This window comes from Dendrobates tinctorius, unplaced genomic scaffold (assembly GCF_039654945.1).
Source record: "Dendrobates tinctorius isolate UK_male_01 unplaced genomic scaffold, ASM3965494v1 ptg000272l, whole genome shotgun sequence".
NCBI lineage: Eukaryota > Metazoa > Chordata > Amphibia > Anura > Dendrobatidae > Dendrobates > Dendrobates tinctorius.
In genome coordinates, this window is record NW_027361939.1 from 11364660 (window position 1) to 11381166 (window position 16507).

A 16507-nucleotide genomic window follows, 5' to 3' on the forward strand; every position below is an offset into this window, starting at 1 on the left:
ACATATATACTACATACATACAATACATTCATACAATACATACATAGACATACAGTACATATAACATAGAGTAACATACTTACCAATACTTGTCACATTGTTCCCCGAAGCCATTGTCGTCTACGGAATAAATATTAACATAACAAACCACAAAAATACTCACCCACGATCCGAAGCAGTCCACGAGTGTGTCCCACGACGATCTTGGGTAGAGAACTGCAGCATCAGCTGATGCTGCCGTTCTCTACGGGCTGCAGGAATCCAATGACGGAAGGTAGGTATCCTTCCGCACTGTATTCCTCCGCCACTTAAAAAAAAAAAAAGTCCCTAGTCTCACTTTATGCCATTGCTGTGTGGGAATTTCCCACACAGCAATGGCATAAAGTGAGACTAGGGACTTTTTTTTTTTTAAGTGGCGGAGGAATACAGTGCGGAAGGATACCTACCTTCCGTCATTGGATTCCTGCAGCCCGTAGAGAACGGCAGCATCATCTGATGCTGCAGTTCTCTACCCAAGATCGTCGTGGGACACACTCGTGGACTGCTTCGGATCGTGGGTGAGTATTTTTGTGGTTTGTTATGTTAATATTTATTCCGGAAAGACAATGGCTTCGGGGAACAATGTGACAAGTATTGGTAAGTATGTTACTCTATGTTATATGTACTGTATGTCTATGTATGTATTGTATGAATGTATTGTATGTATGTAGTATATATGTGGTATGTATGTAGCATGTAGTATGTATGTAGTATGTATGTAGCATGCATGTAGCATGTAGTATGTATGTAGCATGCATGTAGTATATATGTAGTATGTATGTAGCATGCATGTAGTATATATGTAGCATGTATGTAGTATGTATGTGGTATGTATGTAGCATGTAGTATATATGTAGCATGCATGTAGTATATATGTAGTATGTATGTAGTATGTATGTAGCATGTATGTAGTATATATGTAGTATGTATGTAGTATATATGTAGCATGTATGTAGTATATATGTAGTATGTATGTAGTATATATGTAGCATGCATGTAGTATATATGTAGTATGTATGTAGTATATATGTAGCATGCATGTAGTATATATGTAGTATGTATGTAGTATATATGTAGCATGTATGTAGTATGTATGTAGCATGCATGTAGCATGTATGTAGCATGCATGTAGTATATATGTAGTATGTATGTAGCATGCATGTAGTATATATGTAGCATGCATGTAGTATGTATGTGGTATGTATGTAGCATGTAGTATATATGTAGCATGCATGTAGTATGTATGTAGTATGTATGTAGTATGTATGTAGCATGCAGTATGTATGTAGTATGTATGTAGTATATATGTAGTATGTATGTAGCATGCATGTAGTATGTATGTAGTATGTATGTAGTATGTATGTAGTATATATGTAGTATGTATGTAGCATGTAGTATGTATGTAGTATTTTTTTTTTTAACATTTAACACATTAGCCGGATGATGGGACTACTACTGTCCCATCATTGGCTAATGTGTCAATCACTGTCATGGTAGCAGGCATCGCCCGATGGGACTTGTAGTCCCATCGGACGATGCTTGCACAGACCCCCGGACATCAGCACAGCCCCCCGGCAGGCCGGCACAGCCCCCCGGCAGGCCGGTACAGACCCCCACAGGGTGCACAGCCCCCCGGCAGGCCGGCACAGCCCCCCGGCAGGCCGGCAGAGACCCCGGGCAGTCCACACAGCCCCCCGGCAGGCCGGCACAGCCCCCCGGCAGGCCGGCAGAGACCCCCGGAAGGCCCGAAATGACGGCGCATCATGATGCGCACACACCGCGCATCATGATGACGTCAGGCCGTCAATCAACTGAACTTCCGATTCCGATGCCGAATTCCGATATTGAAAAAATATCGGAAGTCGGTATCGGAATTCCGATACAGCAAGTATCGGCCGATACCCGATATTTGCGGTATCGGAATGCTCAACACTAGAAATAAGTTTATTTTGTGGCAGTGAGCGTGGATTAGAAGCTGGCGAGGGACCGCTTGTATGCGATAAAGTTCTCAGCAGAATGGGATCTCTTCCATCTCCGCTCAGCAACCCTGATAGCCTGTCTCAGTTTTTTGGTCAGGCTGGTCAGCCAGGGTTGCCTGTTGATTGTACGAGTTTTGCTATGCATGAGGGGGGCGGTGGAATCAAATGTTGCTGTTATTGTAAAAAACAAGTAGATTCAAGCGTGAAACAAGATGCTTCATTAAAATTTCAACATTTATTGATCCATGGTTAAACATTATATGGTGCACCACAAAAAATTACTAGCAACAATACTGCATAATGCAAAAGCAGCGTTAAATACAATGTTTACCAGCGCGTTTTGACATATGTCTTAGTCATGGCATGGAACAAGAGAGACTAAAACTATTCGTATAGTTCCTCCTTCCAGTTTCCCAGCTGATTTAAATTAATTATTTCAACTGAGACTCCCAAATTCGCTGTATGAATGCATTACTCCCATTGTAGAAAGAAACGCCAATTACAAAATCACAAAAATACAAATGCAATACTATTTGGTTCAAATAAAAATAAAATCTTCTTTCTTCCATCTTTTCTCTTATCTCTTCTTTTGTCTTGCTGCTATTGTGGTGTTATATAAAGTGGCAGCAGCATCTGTGTCATGTAAGGAAGCTATGTCTGTAAGAGGGCAGAAAGGACTCAGAGAGTGTGTGTAAATTGAGGTGTCTGAGATTTCTGTGAGGGTGAGTAAGTTTGTGGAGTGAGGGTTGTGCACTAGGAATGGAGAGGGAAGAGAATGTCAGTAGGTTGTGGTCAGACAGGGGGAGGGGTGAGTTAGTTTGATTAGTAAGTGAACAGATGTGGGTGAAGATAAGGTCCAGTGTGTGGCCATCTTTCTGAGTGGCCAAGAGGACCATTAAGTGAGGAAAAAGGAGGCAGTCAGTGATAAAATTTTAGAGGCAGCTGAGGTGGAAGTGTCAATGGGGATGTTGAAGTCACCCATGATAGTGGGGATGTCAGCATAAAGGAAATGAAGTAGCCATATGGTGAAGTGATTGAGGAAGGTGAAGATGGCTAGTTCTGGGGGGCGGTAGATGACAGCCAGCTGGAGGTTGGAGGGGGAATAGATGTGGATGGAGTACACCTCAATTGAGGGAAGAGTAGCACAGAGTGGGAATGGAATTGGGGTAAAAGAGCAGGCATCGGACAGGAGCAAGCCAACTCCTCCACCACATTTGTTGCTGGGGCAAGGAGTGTGAGAGAGATTGAATATGCCATAACAAAGTGCAGCTGGAGAGGCTACGTCAGAGGGCGTGAGCCAGGTTTCAGTGATGCCAAGAAAGGAGAGTTTGTTAGTGACAAAGAGGTCATGAATTTAGGACAGTTTGTGGCTGAAAGAGCATGCATTCCATAGTGCTCCAGGTAGGAGGACTGGGGGAGTGGGAGCTGGATGAATGGTTATGATGGTTGCAAAAACTTGTTGAGCATCGAGGCAGGGTGGTAGAAATGACTGTGGGGATGTCTTGAGGAGGGCCAGAATTTGGGGATATGTTGCCTGCAATGAGTAGCATACAGAGTGTTAGATTGTGGGAGCAGGATAGGACATAATGTGGCTGTGTGTGTGTGGAGAAAAAGGATTGTATGTGGAGGAACAGTTCTGAGGAGAAGGTGAGGTGGCTGGGGAGGATGGAGGGAGATATGACTAGTTCCTTATTTGGTGGAGGGATTGCAGGAGATCGTTAGAAATAAAGTATGGGGGTTAAAGTGAAAAGATGCAGAAACTTTGTTGTAGTTTCTATCCAATAGCTTAAAGCCAATTCCAGTCCAATTCTAGTCTAATTCAAAGTATTGTACTTAGAAAAATGTACTTGGAAAGATGTAATTGGAAAGATGCATGGATCAGACTAAAGTCTTGATCAGACTCATGGCTTTGAATATATCTTCAGCTAAGGACAATCAGGTGCGAATGAGGAAGTGAATGGGCATGGTCACGCCAAATGCTGAGAGTTTAACAAAGGTCATAAAAGAAAGGGATGGGTTGGAGTGACGAACAGTGTGCAGCAGAAATATTCAAGAAATGGACCTAAAGTGACCAGAAGGTAAGAGTAACCACTGTTTATTAAATGTACTTAAAGCAGTTTTCCCACAAACCAAAGTTCATTGTGATCAATCTTGGAATAATCACATGTTCCAAAACTGGATGTGTTCAAATGTTCCTGTGCTGAGATAATCTTCTAAATGTTCCCCTGCTGTATTCTGTGTAATGTCTGTGTCTCACCATGCAGGAACATGGTCTGATCATACCACATCTCCTGGGCAGGGGAGGAAGCGAAAAAAGAGTATACAGACATTACAGCAGGGGATCACAGCTGAATCTTTAAGGTAAAATATTGTTCACAAAAGGCAGGGAATTGTTTTTCCTCATAAAAAGAATCAGCTGTGATCCTGTGCTGTAATGTCTGTATACACTTTTGTGTCCTCCCATGCCCAGGAGATGTGGTATGATCAGACATGGTCAGACATAACAAGATAAGACCAAACAAGGCAAGTCTTTAGTGTTCAGCCACCACAGCCCCTTTGTATATCAGACCAATGCCCTTCCCATATAAACTCCCTCTCCAACATCACTGAAGGAGAGCTTACTAATCACCTCTCCCAATTGCACCTCACCACATGTGCACTTGACACAATCCCACCTCCTCCCTAGCCTCACCACCACACTTATCCCATCCCTAAGTTATTAACTTATGGTACTTTCCCTTCTGCTTTCAAACATGCCACAATCATGCCTATCCACAAAAATCCATACCTCAACTCGATCGCTATGTCCAGCTCTCCCCCCATATTGCTGCTCCTATTCGCTATCAAACTCTTGGAGCATGTTCACACTAAATTTTCCTCCCACTTATCATCTAACTCGCTATTCCACAACCTACAATCTGGCTTCTGTCCCCCCCTTTCCACTGAAACTGCCTGACCAAAATTACTAGCTAACAGAAAATTCTTTATACTCCTCCTAGATCTGTCCTCTGCCTTCAACACAGTTAAATACTACCTCCTACTACAGACTCTTGCTTCCTTTGGTATCACTTTCCTGGTTCTTCTCATATCTTTCCAGCCATGCATTTAGCGTCTCCCACTCCAACACTGCTCTCTGATCCCACCCTCCCTCTGGGCTCTGTCCTAGGATGTTACATCTATATCCTTGGCCTTGAACAACTCATAAAGTCCTATTGCTTCCAGTACCATCTATATGCTGATGACACTCAAATCTACCTGTCTGGTTAAGAAGTCACCACTCTGCTGTCTATAATACTGGAGTGTCAGCCATATCTTTTCCTCTCACTTCCTGAAGCTCAATGTGGACAAATCTGAACTCATTATCTTTCCTCCATCTCAGGTACCTTCCCTACCAGACCCATCTATCACAATAAATGACAACACACTTTACCCTGTGCTGGAAATTCACTACATTGGAGAATAAAGAGAATCATTAATGACCAAACCTGAAATGGGCTGAAACACCTGATAGTTTGGATTTCACTGGATTAAATAAGCACTTATTCTACACATGAGTGCCGAGATTTCTTTCCAACAAACTGCAAACATTGACCTACAAAGCCAACCATAACCTGTCTCCCCCACATGTAAAGGATACCTGTCTCCCCCATACATCTATATGTAAAGGATAAATTCTCCAAAAAAAAGAGACATTTGAAAGGGGATTGTTCTTCAGGAAATTAACTATTGCTTACAACAGGTTTGGGCGGGGGGTTATAATAATGTTTGACAATATGTATTCTACCATATCGCAATCTTTCTTAAAAATGAGAAATTTGTTCGCTGGGTCTTTTTAGACTCAAACATCCTGGGATTTTTTCAGGAAATGCGCTCGTACAATTGCTGCAATGAACACACGTTGACGCTATAGTTTGCATTGAAGCATCTAATGAGGGTTTGCCAAAATTCTTCAGAATTCAGGGGCAAAAGGGTCATCTGTGACATCACCTTTTGTGATTCCTAGATCCTGTGTTAACAGCTGCGTACAGAGGTGTTGTCAGTCTTTGTAACCCTACCTCTGACATTAAGGTGAAACTGCTCGAGAACGACAGGATGTACGAGTCCAAAATAGCTCCAGTGGCCAGGGTGAAAATTGAAAGATTACTCATTTTGTTTTTTAATAAAGAACATGATATGGAAAACCATTGTCACAAATGTTCCAAAAATGGTTCACTTTTTTCACTTATTCTTTTATATTTTGAGATTTGCAAACATTGTGTGGTTGAAAGCATATCCATATCTTAGAAAATATACTCTGTGGTATTCGGGGCATTAATGAAGATGAAAACAATTAAGATGCTAGGCTTTTCCGCCACACAAAGTCGATACTGTTGCGTGTTAACACTTCTCTCAGTACATAGAAAGGATCGCTCTAAATGGCAGAGGTTTACAAGAACTAAGTCACGAGAAAACAAGACAATTGTCCAGCAGAACAGTTTTCACCTGCATCATCAACATTGCATGAGATGCTGTTGGAAAGGGAAATCCACAAGCACCCCAGATGGCACTCGAACCCACAATCCCTGGCTTAGGAGGCCAGTGCCTTATCCATTAGGCCACTGGGGCTGGATAGCAAAGGTAAAAAAACAAAAAAATTTTTTTTCCTCATAAGAGTGAAGCAATCGCCACCAAATCATGAACCGATTAAACTACTTCAGTAGTCAAAAATACTAAAGAAAGACAAGAAAAGAATGCTCCAGGTGAGGGTCGAACTCACAACCTCGGCATTGCTCAACAGTTACTGCTTTATAAGTACCGCGCGCTGACCGATTGCGCCACTGGAGCCATGTGGGTACGGATGGAAAGGATAAATTCTCCAAAAAAAAGAGACATTTGAAAGGGGATTGTTCTTCAGGAAATTAACTATTGCTTACAACAGGTTTGGGCGGGGGGTTATAATAATGTTTGACAATATGTATTCTACCATATCGCAATCTTTCTTAAAAATGAGAAATTTGTGCGCTGGGTCTTTTTAGACTCAAACATCCTGGGATTTTTTCAGGAAATGCGCTCGTACATTTGCTGCAATGAACACACGTTGACGCTATAGTTTGCATTGAAGCATCTAATGAGGGTTTGCCAAAATTCTTCTGAATTCAGGGGCAAAAGGGTCATCTGTGACATCACCTTTTGTGATTCCTAGATCCTGTGTTAACAGCTGCGTACAGAGGTGTTGTCAGTCTTTGTAACCCTACCTCTGACATTAAGGTGAAACTGCTCGAGAACGACAGGATGTACGAGTCCAAAATAGCTCCAGTGGCCAGGGTGAAAATTGAAAGATTACTCATTTTGTTTTTTAATAAAGAACATGATATGGAAAACCATTGTCACAAATGTTCCAAAAATGGTTCACTTTTTTCACTTATTCTTTTATATTTTGAGATTTGCAAACATTGTGTGGTTGAAAGCATATCCATATCTTAGAAAATATACTCTGTGGTATTCGGGGCATTAATGAAGATGAAAACAATTAAGATGCTAGGCTTTTCCGCCACACAAAGTCGATACTGTTGCGTGTTAACACTTCTCTCAGTACATAGAAAGGATCGCTCTAAATGGCAGAGGTTTACAAGAACTAAGTCACGAGAAAACAAGACAATTGTCCAGTAGAACAGTTTTCACCTGCATCATCAACATTGCATGAGATGCTGTTGGAAAGGGAAATCCACAAGCACCCCAGATGGGACTCGAACCCACAATCCCTGGCTTAGGAGGCCAGTGCCTTATCCATTAGGCCACTGGGGCTGGATAGCAAAGGTAAAAAACCAAAAAAATTTTTTTTCCTCATAAGAGTGAAGCAATCGCCACCAAATCATGAACCGATTAAACTACTTCAGTAGTCAAAAATACTAAAGAAAGACAAGAAAAGAATGCTCCAGGTGAGGGTCGAACTCACAATCTCGGCATTGCTCAACAGTTACTGCTTTATAAGTACCGCGCGCTGACCGATTGCACCACTGGAGCCATGTGGGTACGGATGGAAAGGATAAATTCTCCAAAAAAAAGAGACATTTGAAAGGGGATTGTTCTTCAGGAAATTAACTATTGCTTACAACAGGTTTGGGCGGGGGGTTATAATAATGTTTGACAATATGTATTCTACCATATCGCAATCTTTCTTAAAAATGAGAAATTTGTGCGCTGGGTCTTTTTAGACTCAAACATCCTGGGATTTTTTCAGGAAATGCGCTCGTACATTTGCTGCAATGAACACACGTTGACGCTATAGTTTGCATTGAAGCATCTAATGAGGGTTTGCCAAAATTCTTCTGAATTCAGGGGCAAAAGGGTCATCTGTGACATCACCTTTTGTGATTCCTAGATCCTGTGTTAACAGCTGCGTACAGAGGTGTTGTCAGTCTTTGTAACCCTACCTCTGACATTAAGGTGAAACTGCTCGAGAACGACAGGATGTACGAGTCCAAAATAGCTCCAGTGGCCAGGGTGAAAATTGAAAGATTACTCATTTTGTTTTTTAATAAAGAACATGATATGGAAAACCATTGTCACAAATGTTCCAAAAATGGTTCACTTTTTTCACTTATTCTTTTATATTTTGAGATTTGCAAACATTGTGTGGTTGAAAGCATATCCATATCTTAGAAAATATACTCTGTGGTATTCGGGGCATTAATGAAGATGAAAACAATTAAGATGCTAGGCTTTTCCGCCACACAAAGTCGATACTGTTGCGTGTTAACACTTCTCTCAGTACATAGAAAGGATCGCTCTAAATGGCAGAGGTTTACAAGAACTAAGTCACGAGAAAACAAGACAATTGTCCAGTAGAACAGTTTTCACCTGCATCATCAACATTGCATGAGATGCTGTTGGAAAGGGAAATCCACAAGCACCCCAGATGGGACTCGAACCCACAATCCCTGGCTTAGGAGGCCAGTGCCTTATCCATTAGGCCACTGGGGCTGGATAGCAAAGGTAAAAAACCAAAAAAATTTTTTTTCCTCATAAGAGTGAAGCAATCGCCACCAAATCATGAACCGATTAAACTACTTCAGTAGTCAAAAATACTAAAGAAAGACAAGAAAAGAATGCTCCAGGTGAGGGTCGAACTCACAATCTCGGCATTGCTCAACAGTTACTGCTTTATAAGTACCGCGCGCTGACCGATTGCACCACTGGAGCCATGTGGGTACGGATGGAAAGGATAAATTCTCCAAAAAAAAGAGACATTTGAAAGGGGATTGTTCTTCAGGAAATTAACTATTGCTTACAACAGGTTTGGGCGGGGGGTTATAATAATGTTTGACAATATGTATTCTACCATATCGCAATCTTTCTTAAAAATGAGAAATTTGTGCGCTGGGTCTTTTTAGACTCAAACATCCTGGGATTTTTTCAGGAAATGCGCTCGTACATTTGCTGCAATGAACACACGTTGACGCTATAGTTTGCATTGAAGCATCTAATGAGGGTTTGCCAAAATTCTTCTGAATTCAGGGGCAAAAGGGTCATCTGTGACATGACCTTTTGTGATTCCTAGATCCTGTGTTAACAGCTGCGTACAGAGGTGTTGTCAGTCTTTGTAACCCTACCTCTGACATTAAGGTGAAACTGCTCGAGAACGACATGATGTACGAGTCCAAAATAGCTCCAGTGGCCAGGGTGAAAATTGAAAGATTACGCATTTTGTTTTTTAATAAAGAACATGATATGGAAAACCATTGTCAAAAATGTTCCAAAAATGGTTCACTTTTTTCACTTATTCTTTTATATTTTGAGATTTGCAAACATTGTGTGGTTGAAAGCATATCCATATCTTAGAAAATATACTCTGTGGTATTCGGGGAATTAATGAAGATGAAAACAATTAAGATGCTAGGCTTTTCCGCCACACAAAGTCGATACTGTTGCGTGTTAACACTTCTCTCAGTACATAGAAAGGATCGCTCTAAATGGCAGAGGTTTGCAAGAACTAAGTCACGAGAAAACAAGACAATCGTCCAGTAGCACAGTTTTCACCTGCACATAAACATTCCATGAGATGCTGTTGGAAAGGAAAATCCATAAGCACCCCAGATGGGACTCGAACCCACAATCCCTGGCTTAAGAGGCCAGTGCCTTATCCATTAGGCCACTGGGGCTGGATAGCAAAGATAAAAAATCAAAAAAATTTTTTTTCCTCATAAGAGTGAAGCAATCGCCACCAAATCATGAACCGATTCAACTACTTCAGTAGTCAAAAATACTAAAGAAAGACAAGAAAAGAATGCTCCAGGTGAGGGTCGAACTCACAACCTCGGCATTGCTCAACAGTTACTGCTTTATAAGTACCGCGCGCTGACCGATTGCGCCACTGGAGCCATGCGGGTACGGCTGGAAAGGATAAATTCTCCAAAAAAAAGAGACATTTGAAAGGGGATTGTTCTTCAGGAAATTAACTATTGCTTACAACAGGTTTGGGCGGGGGGTTATAATAATGTTTGACAATATGTATTCTACCATATCGCAATCTTTCTTAATAATGAGAAATTTGTGCGCTGGGTCTTTTTAGACTCAAACATCCTGGGATTTTTTCAGGAAATGCGCTCGTACAATTGCTGCAATGAACACACGTTGACGCTATAGTTTGCATTGAAGCATCTAATGAGGGTTTGCCAAAATTCTTCTGAATTCAGGGGCAAAAGGGTCATCTGTGACATCACCTTTTGTGATTCCTAGATCCTGTGTTAACAGCTGCGTACAGAGGTGTTGTCAGTCTTTGTAACCCAACCTCTGACATTAAGGTGAAACTGCTTGAGAACGACAGGATGTACGAGTCCAAAATAGCTCCAGTGGCCAGGGTGAAAATTGAAAGATTACTCATTTTGTTTTTTAATAAAGAACATGATATGGAAAACCATTGTCAAAAATGTTCCAAAAATGGTTCACTTTTTTCACTTATTCTTTTATATTTTGAGATTTGCAAACATTGTGTGGTTGAAAGCATATCCATATCTTAGAAAATATACTCTGTGGTATTCGGGGCATTAATGAAGATGAAAACAATTAAGATGCTAGGCTTTTCCGCCACACAAAGTCGATACTGTTGCGTGTTAACACTTCTCTCAGTACATAGAAAGGATCGCTCTAAATGGCAGAGGTTTGCAAGAACTAAGTCACGAGAAAACAAGACAATCGTCCAGTAGAACAGTTTTCACCTTCACCATCAACATTCCATGAGATGCTGTTGGAAAGGGAAATCCACAAGCACCCCAGATGGGACTCAAACCCACAATCCCTGGCTTAGGAGGCCAGTGCCTTATCCATTAGGCCACTGGGGCTGGACAGCAAAGGTAAAAAATCAAAAAAATTTTTTTTCCTCATAAGAGTGAAGCAATCGCCACCAAATCATGAACCGATTCAACTACTTCAGTAGTCAAAAATACTAAAGAAAGACAAGAAAAGAATGCTCCAGGTGAGGGTCGAACTCACAACCTCGGCATTGCTCAACAGATACTGCTTTATAAGTCCCGCACGCTGACCGTTTGCGCCACTGGAGCCAAGCGGGTACGGATGGAAAGGATAAATTCTCCAAAAAAAAGAGTCATTTGAAAGGGGATTGTTCTTCAGGAAATTAACTATTGCTTACAACAGGTTTGGGCGGGGGGTTATAATAATGTTTGACAATATGTATTCTACCATATCGCAATCTTTCTTAAAAATGAGAAATTTGTGCGCTGGGTCTTTTTAGACTCAAACATCCTGGGATTTTTTCAGGAAATGCGCTCGTACATTTGCTGCAATGAACACACGTTGACGCTATAGTTTGCATTGAAGCATCTAATGAGGGTTTGCCAAAATTCTTCTGAATTCAGGGTCAAAAGGGTCATCTGTGACATCACCTCTTGTGATTCCTAGATCCTGTGTTAACAGCTGCGTACAGAGGTGTTGTCAGTCTTTGTAACCCTACCTCTGACATTAAGGTGAAACTGCTCGAGAACGACAGGATGTACGAGTCCAAAATAGCTCCAGTGGCCAGGGTGAAAATTGAAAGATTACTCATTTTTTTTTTTAATAAAGAACATGATATGGAAAACCATTGTCAAAAATGTTCCAAAAATGGTTCACTTTTTTCACTTATTCTTTTATATTTTGAGATTTGCAAACATTGTGTGGTTGAAAGCATATCCATATCTTAGAAAATATACTCTGTGGTATTCGGGGCATTAATGAAGATGAAAACAATTAAGATGCTAGGCTTTTCCGCCACACAAAGTCGATACTGTTGCGTGTTAACACTTCTCTCAGTACATAGAAAGGATCGCTCTAAATGGCAGAGGTTTGCAAGAACTAAGTCACGAGAAAACAAGACAATCGTCCAATAGAGCAGTTTTCACCTGCACCATCAACATTCCATGAGATGCTGTTGGAAAGGGAAATCCACAAGCACCCCAGATGGGACGCGAACCCACAATCCCTGGCTTAGGAGGCCAGTGCCTTATCCATTAGGCCACTGGGGCTGGATAGCAAAGGTAAAAAATCAAAAAAAAATTTTTTCCTCATAAGAGTGAAGCAATCGCCACCAAATCATGAACCGATTCAACTACTTCAGTAGTCAAAAATACTAAAGAAAGACAAGAAAAGAATGCTCCAGGTGAGAGTCGAACTCACATCCTCAGCATTGCTCAACAGTTACTGCTTTATAAGTACCGCGCGCTGACCGATTTCACCACTGGAGCCATGCGGGTATGGATGGAAAGGATAAATTCTCCAAAAAAAGAGACACTTGAAAGGGGATTGTTCTTCAGGAAATTAACTATTGCTTACAACAGGTTTGGGCAGGGGGTTATAATAATGTTTGACAATATGTATTCTACCATATCGCAATCTTTCTTAAAAATGAGAAATTTGTGCGCTGGGTCTTTTTAGACTCAAACATCCTGGGATTTTTTCAGGAAGTGCGCTCGTACATTTGCTGCAATGAACAAACGTTGACGCTATAGTTTGCATTGAAGCATCTCATGAGGGTTTGCCAAAATTCTTCTGAATTCAGGGGCAAAAGGTTCATCTGTGACATCACCTTTTGTGATTCCTAGGTCCTGTGTTAAGAGCTGCGTACAGAGGTGTTGTCAGTCTTTGTAACCCTACCTCTGACATTAAGGTGAAACTTCTCGAGAACGACAGGATGTACGAGTCCAAAATAGCTCCAGTGGCCAGGGTGAAAATTGAAAGATTACTCATTTTGTTTTTTAATAAAGAACATGATATGGAAAACCATTGTCAAAAATGTTCCAAAAATGGTTCACTTTTTTCACTTATTCTTTTATATTTTGAGATTTGCAAACATTGTGTCGTTGAAATCATATCCATATCTTAGAAAATATACTCTGTGGTATTCGGGGCATTAATGAAGATGAAAACAATTAAGATGCTAGGCTTTTCCGCCACACAAAGTCGATACTGTTGCGTGTTAACACTTCTCTCAGTACATAGAAAGGATCGCTCTAAATGGCAGAGGTTTGCAAGAACTAGAAAGGGAAAACCACAAGCACCCCAGATGGGACTTGAACCCACAATCCCTGGCTTAGGAGGCCAGTGCCTTATCCATTAGGCCACTGGGGGTGGATAGCAAAGGTGAAAAATCAAAAAAAAATTTTTTCCTCATAAGAGTGAAGCAATTGCCACCAAATCATGAACCGATTCAACTACTTCAGTAGTCAAAAATACTAAAGAAAGACAAGAAAAGAATGCTCCAGGTGAGGGTCGAATTCACAACCTCGGCATTGCTCAACAGTTACTGCTTTATAAGTACAGCGCGCTGACCGATTGCGCCACTGGAGCCATGCGGGTATGGATGTAAAGGATAAATTCACCAAAAAAAAGAGACATTTGAAAGGGGATTGTTCTTCAGGAAATTAACTATTGCTTACAACAGGTTTGGACGGGGGGTTATAATAATGTTTGACAATATGTATTCTACCATATCGCAATCTTTCTTAAAAATGAGAAATTTGTGCACTGGGTCTTTTTAGACTCAAACATCCTGGGATTTTTTCAGGAAATGCGCTCGTACATTTGCTGCAATGAACACACGTTGACGCTATAGTTTGCATTGAAGCATCTAATGCGGGTTTGCCAAAATTCTTCTGAATTCAGGGGCAAAAGGGTCATCTGTGACATGACCTTTTGTGATTCCTAGATCCTGTGTTAACAGCTGCGTACAGAGGTGTTGTCAGTCTTTGTAACCCTACCTCTGACATTAAGGTGAAACTGCTCTAGAACGACAGGATGTACGAGTCCAAAATAGCTCCAATGGCCAGGATGAAAATTGAAAGATTACTCATTTTGTTTTTTAATAAAGAACATGATATGAAAAACCATTGTCAAAAATGTTCCAAAAATGGTTCACTTTTTTCACTTATTCTTTTATATTTTGAGATTTGCAAACATTGTGTGGTTGAAAGCATATCCATATCTTAGAAAATATACTCTGTGGTATTCGGGGCATTAATGAAGATGAAAACAATTAAGATGCTAGGCTTTTCCGCCACACAAAGTCGATGCTGTTGCGTGTTAACACTTCTCTCAGTACATAGAAAGGATCGCTCTAAATGGCAGAGGTTTGCAAGAACTAAGTCACGAGAAAACAAGACAATCGTCCAGTAGAACAGTTTTCACCTGCACCATCAACATTCCAGTGCCTTATCCATTAGGCCACTGGGGCTGGATAGCAAAGGTAAAATATCAAAAAAAATTTTTTTCCTCATAAGAGTGAAGCAATCGCCACCAAATCATGAACCGATTCAACTACTTCAGTAGTCAAAAATACTAAAGAAAGACAAGAAAGCTCCAGGTGAGGGTCGAACTCACAACCTCGGCATTGCTCAACAGTTACTGCTTTATAAGTAACGCGCGCTGACAGATTGCGCCACTGGAGCCATGCGGTTACGGATGGAAAGGAAAAATTCTCCAAAAAAAAGAGACATTTGAAAGGGGATTGTTCTTCAGGAAATTAACTATTGCTTACAACAGGTTTGGGCGGGGGGTTATAATAATGTGTGACAATATGTATTCTACCATATCGCAATCTTTCTTAAAAATGAGAAATTTGTGCGCTGGGTCTTTTTAGACTCAAACATCCTGGGATTTTTTCAGGAAATGCGCTCGTACATTTGCTGCAATGAACACACGTTGACGCTATAGTTTGCATTGAAGCATCTAATGAGGGTTTGCCAAAATTCTTCTGAATTCAGGGGCAAAAGGGTCATCTGTGACATCACCTTTTGTGATTCCTAGATCCTGTGTTAACAGCTGCGTACAGAGGTGTTGTCAGTCTTTGTAACCCTACCTCTGACATTAAGGTGAAACTGCTCGAGAACGACAGGATGTACGAGTCCAAAATAGCTCCAGTGGCCAGGGTGAAAATTGAAAGATTACTCATTTTGTTTTTTAATAAAGAACATGATATGGAAAACCATTGTCACAAATGTTCCAAAAATGGTTCACTTTTTTCACTTATTCTTTTATATTTTGAGATTTGCAAACATTGTGTGGTTGAAAGCATATCCATATCTTAGAAAATATACTCTGTGGTATTCGGGGCATTAATGAAGATGAAAACAATTAAGATGCTAGGCTTTTCCGCCACACAAAGTCGATACTGTTGCGTGTTAACACTTCTCTCAGTACATAGAAAGGATCGCTCTAAATGGCAGAGGTTTACAAGAACTAAGTCACGAGAAAACAAGACAATTGTCCAGTAGAACAGTTTTCACCTGCATCATCAACATTGCATGAGATGCTGTTGGAAAGGGAAATCCACAAGCACCCCAGATGGGACTCGAACCCACAATCCCTGGCTTAGGAGGCCAGTGCCTTATCCATTAGGCCACTGGGGCTGGATAGCAAAGGTAAAAAACCAAAAAAATTTTTTTTCCTCATAAGAGTGAAGCAATCGCCACCAAATCATGAACCGATTCAACTACTTCAGTAGTCAAAAATACTAAAGAAAGACAAGAAAAGAATGCTCCAGGTGAGGGTCGAACTCACAATCTCGGCATTGCTCAACAGTTACTGCTTTATAAGTACCGCGCGCTGACCGATTGCACCACTGGAGCCATGTGGGTACGGATGGAAAGGATAAATTCTCCAAAAAAAAGAGACATTTGAAAGGGGATTGTTCTTCAGGAAATTAACTATTGCTTACAACAGGTTTGGGCGGGGGGTTATAATAATGTTTGACAATATGTATTCTACCATATCGCAATCTTTCTTAAAAATGAGAAATTTGTGCGCTGGGTCTTTTTAGACTCAAACATCCTGGGATTTTTTCAGGAAATGCGCTCGTACATTTGCTGCAATGAACACACGTTGACGCTATAGTTTGCATTGAAGCATCTAATGAGGGTTTGCCAAAATTCTTCTGAATTCAGGGGCAAAAGGGTCATCTGTGACATGACCTTTTGTGATTCCTAGATCCTGTGTTAACAGCTGCGTACAGAGGTGTTGTC

General features: G+C 40.9%; 14 non-coding genes across 14 annotated transcripts; all 14 read right to left on the reverse strand.

The window, feature by feature from the left end:
* Positions 1-6550: 6550 nt before the first annotated feature.
* Positions 6551-6623, reverse strand: TRNAR-CCU (transfer RNA arginine (anticodon CCU)). The gene has a single exon. It is a non-coding gene; the product is annotated as a tRNA-Arg (tRNA).
* Positions 6624-6749: 126 nt separating this feature from the next.
* On the reverse strand, positions 6750-6842 carry TRNAI-UAU (transfer RNA isoleucine (anticodon UAU)). Its single transcript is given in 2 exon segments — positions 6750-6785; positions 6805-6842. It is a non-coding gene; the product is annotated as a tRNA-Ile (tRNA).
* Positions 6843-7729: 887 nt separating this feature from the next.
* On the reverse strand, positions 7730-7802 carry TRNAR-CCU (transfer RNA arginine (anticodon CCU)). The gene has a single exon. It is a non-coding gene; the product is annotated as a tRNA-Arg (tRNA).
* Positions 7803-7928: 126 nt separating this feature from the next.
* Positions 7929-8021, reverse strand: TRNAI-UAU (transfer RNA isoleucine (anticodon UAU)). The gene is given in 2 exon segments: positions 7929-7964; positions 7984-8021. It is a non-coding gene; the product is annotated as a tRNA-Ile (tRNA).
* An 887-nt stretch (positions 8022-8908) lies between these two features.
* TRNAR-CCU (transfer RNA arginine (anticodon CCU)) lies at positions 8909-8981 on the reverse strand. Its single transcript has one exon. It is a non-coding gene; the product is annotated as a tRNA-Arg (tRNA).
* Positions 8982-9107: 126 nt separating this feature from the next.
* Positions 9108-9200, reverse strand: TRNAI-UAU (transfer RNA isoleucine (anticodon UAU)). The gene is given in 2 exon segments: positions 9108-9143; positions 9163-9200. It is a non-coding gene; the product is annotated as a tRNA-Ile (tRNA).
* Positions 9201-10285: 1085 nt separating this feature from the next.
* On the reverse strand, positions 10286-10378 carry TRNAI-UAU (transfer RNA isoleucine (anticodon UAU)). Its single transcript is given in 2 exon segments — positions 10286-10321; positions 10341-10378. It is a non-coding gene; the product is annotated as a tRNA-Ile (tRNA).
* Positions 10379-11265: 887 nt separating this feature from the next.
* Positions 11266-11338, reverse strand: TRNAR-CCU (transfer RNA arginine (anticodon CCU)). Its single transcript has one exon. It is a non-coding gene; the product is annotated as a tRNA-Arg (tRNA).
* Positions 11339-11464: 126 nt separating this feature from the next.
* TRNAI-UAU (transfer RNA isoleucine (anticodon UAU)) lies at positions 11465-11557 on the reverse strand. Its single transcript is given in 2 exon segments — positions 11465-11500; positions 11520-11557. It is a non-coding gene; the product is annotated as a tRNA-Ile (tRNA).
* An 887-nt stretch (positions 11558-12444) lies between these two features.
* TRNAR-CCU (transfer RNA arginine (anticodon CCU)) lies at positions 12445-12517 on the reverse strand. The gene has a single exon. It is a non-coding gene; the product is annotated as a tRNA-Arg (tRNA).
* Positions 12518-13546: 1029 nt separating this feature from the next.
* Positions 13547-13620, reverse strand: TRNAR-CCU (transfer RNA arginine (anticodon CCU)). The gene has a single exon. It is a non-coding gene; the product is annotated as a tRNA-Arg (tRNA).
* A 125-nt stretch (positions 13621-13745) lies between these two features.
* TRNAI-UAU (transfer RNA isoleucine (anticodon UAU)) lies at positions 13746-13838 on the reverse strand. Its single transcript is given in 2 exon segments — positions 13746-13781; positions 13801-13838. It is a non-coding gene; the product is annotated as a tRNA-Ile (tRNA).
* Positions 13839-15822: 1984 nt separating this feature from the next.
* TRNAR-CCU (transfer RNA arginine (anticodon CCU)) lies at positions 15823-15895 on the reverse strand. Its single transcript has one exon. It is a non-coding gene; the product is annotated as a tRNA-Arg (tRNA).
* Positions 15896-16021: 126 nt separating this feature from the next.
* TRNAI-UAU (transfer RNA isoleucine (anticodon UAU)) lies at positions 16022-16114 on the reverse strand. Its single transcript is given in 2 exon segments — positions 16022-16057; positions 16077-16114. It is a non-coding gene; the product is annotated as a tRNA-Ile (tRNA).
* Positions 16115-16507: the final 393 nt, after the last annotated feature.